This window comes from Urocampus carinirostris, chromosome 16 (genome assembly GCF_059441175.1).
Source record: "Urocampus carinirostris isolate Australia breed hairy pipefish chromosome 16, RoL_Ucar_1.0, whole genome shotgun sequence".
Lineage (NCBI taxonomy): Eukaryota > Metazoa > Chordata > Actinopteri > Syngnathiformes > Syngnathidae > Urocampus > Urocampus carinirostris.
The window spans coordinates 27,915,608-27,919,341 of NC_142364.1; the positions used below are offsets into that span (position 1 = coordinate 27,915,608).

Here is a 3,734-nt window from a genome sequence, read left to right on the forward strand (position 1 = left end):
AATAAGTACCGTAAATTATGGACTATAGAGCGCACCTGATTATAAGCCGCACCCACCACATTTCGGGAAGATAACCGATTTTGTACATACACAAGCCGCACCTTTATATTAGCCGCATGCGCCCATATTTAAAAAACGCAATACAAAGACGAAATGGGGGGGTTTTGGGGTTTTTAAGGGTTATTGTTCTATCTTCGTTATTCGTTATTCGTTATCGGTCAGTTCATAATGGTCAGTTCATAATACGCTACAAAGCCTAGGAGCCGGGACACTTACTCTCAGCCAAAAGGTCAAGCTAAGGTCCTAGCCCTAAAGCCTTGCTGCGATCATTGCGAATGCACCGTTCCCGGAGGTACTGCAATACCGGGCCGATGCGTGGAGTGGACATAGCAAGCTCTTATTCCATCACCGAAATGCAAAAATCAAAGATCATGGCAAGAGGTATGGCCAAAAGGCCAAGCTAGCCCTAAAGCCTGGCCAAGCTAAGGAACATACCCGATACAGTCCAAAAAACACAGCCGGCAAAATGTACAGAAAATGATACCAGTACTTAAGATTTAATGCAGACCTCCAGAGTTCAGGTGCCCGTTGAAAGTAATCCAAGGAAAAAAGTGTATATTTCCAAACGTAAGGGTGGGAAAAATATATATCCACTATTGTCGGCCTCGTCCACAAACACGTCTCACCTATACTCCACTTCCCATCAGCCCCCGTTGTTTTCGCCCCTTGTTTTTGATTCGCCCGTGGAAAACATATCAGAATAAGTCTCTAAAATAAATACATTACAAAAATATACAAATGCAAATACATATTATACATGGTTACACATATTTACAAAGAAAGACGGTACACCGAGAGAGTTTTCAAAGCTTTAATAATAATATTATATCTTTCATCCCAAACTGTGCCTGTGAAGGGTAGCAAAACGCTACTAGCAACACGCTCGCAACGCAGTGAACAGCTCTGTTAAATAAACATACCGTACTTGTAGTAAGCACGGTAAACCGTCCTCATCTTCCTCCATATGACTGACGTCATCAAAGTTGTCTTCCTTCAGTATGGGAAAGAGACTTTGTCGTGTGGACGTCGTCCCACGTTCCTTCAAACAAAAACACGCTAGCATCACGCTCGCAAAGTAGATTTTGCGTGCGATAGCTCTGTTTCCTTCTATATCGGACTGCTCGTTTGCGTTTAGCTTGAAACTTGCGTCATGTGCCTTTTATTTTGCAATTTGCATGATGAGTATATGTCTACGCTAATTTAATTTGTGCACAAGCTAAGAAGTTGCAGTCTAAATCTTACCTTTTGTACTCGAGCGCCGGTGTCGGCCGTTAGAAAAATTACATAAATTGGCCGCATCACTGAATAAGCCGCAGGGTTGAAAGTTTGGGAAAAAAGTAGCGGCTTATAGTCCGGAATTTACGCTATTTAGTTTCAAATCACCGTATATACTCGCTTAAACGTTGGCCACCAAAAACTGTCTGTTGGCTTCAAACTACTCCTAGATCTCCTTCACCATTTCTGGGTACTGCCCAAAACATTTCTTATTTTTCTCCAAGAATTACTCATTGCAAAAATAATTGTATAAATAAAAAGATCAAAATGGAGCACACTTTTCCCTGTAAATTATGTACTCACTTTGCCTCTTTGATTTATTGTTGGTTTGTCTTTCCTGTATGAGCCACCTCCCTTCCCATGCACTGCCTACCATTTGCTACTGGTGACAAACAGCCAAATATGCATGTATACACTGAGCCCCTGATTCATTTGATTATCATTTTATAGTTATAAACCGAGCTTAGATGAAAGTATATACGTTAAGGAGAATATATAGGCGCAGTGGTTAGCGCGTGTGCGGCACAGTTCTGAGGTCATGGGTTCAAATCAAGCTACCAACCTTTCTGTGCGGAGTTGCATGTTCTCCCCGTGCTTGCGTGGGTTTCCTCCGGGCACTCCGGTTTCCTCCCACATTCCAAAAAAAACCCCATGCATGTCAGGTTAATTGGCCGGTCAAAATTGTCCCTAGGTGTGAATGAGCGAGCTAATTGTCTGTCCCTGTGTGCCCTGTGACTGGCTGGCAACCAGTTCAGGGTGTCCCCTGCCCACTGCCCGAAGATGGCTGGGATGGGCTCCAGCACCCCCACGACCCTACTGAGGATAAACGGTGCAGATAATGGATGGATAATGGATGGAAAATATTTCAATGAGGAGATCATACTCTGTGCTTCAAAAATCCCCACTGAGTTGTACTTTGTTGGTAAATACAAATATGCCCACCCTTCATTCGTTGTTGTTGGTGACATCATGAACAAAGAAGGAGCATTCAGTTGCCAGGGAGCACCGTATTTTGCGATCTGTTTTTAATAAGTAGTGGACTAACACACCAAGTTGTAATGACAGTTGAGTTACCAAAATGTATTAATAAAAGGTTACAGTACGCATTAGACCCAAAACTGCCAATATCACACTACCCTTCACCTTTAAGTGGCCTTCTCCAACAGGGGAAGGAAAAGGGCAAACAAGGTCAGTGAGCCCTTAACTTAGCCTTTGTTTTACTGCCTTTATCCTGCCATTTGTAACGCGTATTATTTAATTCCACCCCCTGAACCTTAAAATGAGAGAGCCCTTCGCTGTCCCGAGGGAGAAGTCCTTACTTCTTACCTCCCCTGCTTTTGTTGGGGTATGGAAACACTTGTGAAAGTAGGATCACTACCACATTACAAAGGAACACGTTCCTGGAACGCAGTTATCTTTTACGATAATTAAACAGTATATACCCTTCTGTTGTTTTTATGTGGTGTGTTATATTAATATTTTAGCTACTTATTTGATGCAGATCAAGAATTAAAATGTTTTCTGATTGCTGATTATTCCTGCATCAGACAACTGTCATTCCACCAGGACCATTCTCTGAAAGGTGAGATTGTTTATACTTACATACAATTCAATTCAAATATAATGTGTATTTGCATTTGTTATTTTGGCGCCGTCTTAAGCAGGAGTACGAGAACGCTGAATTTCTCCTCATAGAGATAATCTCCCTAATTTATAAGATCGCATTTACACAGTTTGAATTATAGAATTTAAGTACTGAAATTAGAGTGTCAGGTATGCGTATATTTGGTTGTGTCACCAGTGTTGAATGGTAAGCTGCGCAGGAACAACAAACCAAATGAAAATTAATGGGGCAATCGTAGTAGAAGTGTGCTGAATTTTGGTCTTTTCATCTGTGAAATGTTTTTGCAATATGCGAAATATGGAATAAAAAGGAAAATGTCTTGGACGGTACCCAGAAATGGAGAAGGAGATCTCGGAGGGGTTTTAAGCCCGGGGTCAAAATGGAAATGGAGTGTCTCGGCTGATTGTTGGTCTGCACATTCTCAAGATGGAACAAGCCAAGAAATATGAAGGCTTCACTGCTGCCACAGGTTGGTGTACACATGTTTTTCTATTTATTATATGTAGTGGCAGTTCATGGGTGTCTGCTTCGTTGGATTTTAAAATGTGTCTCTGAATATGTAGTCATGATTGCACAAGTTTTCCAGCTATATTAATTTTATTTACTTATCACATCAACACTTTGGTAATTACATTGTTTGTAGTGTTGTTATGAATGCATATGTGTATCCACGTATCTAAATTAAGTGTTAATTGCTGTATTCATTTAATTCAAAGTTTTCATTTATTCAGTGGTGTTCTCTTAAGTCTGCCTTTGATTCTGCCATCTGAAATAA

General features: G+C 41.0%; 1 pseudogene; it reads right to left on the reverse strand.

Moving 5' to 3' along the window:
- Window positions 1-330: 330 nt before the first annotated feature.
- LOC148350932 (U2 spliceosomal RNA) lies at window positions 331-464 on the reverse strand (annotated as a pseudogene).
- Window positions 465-3,734: the final 3,270 nt, after the last annotated feature.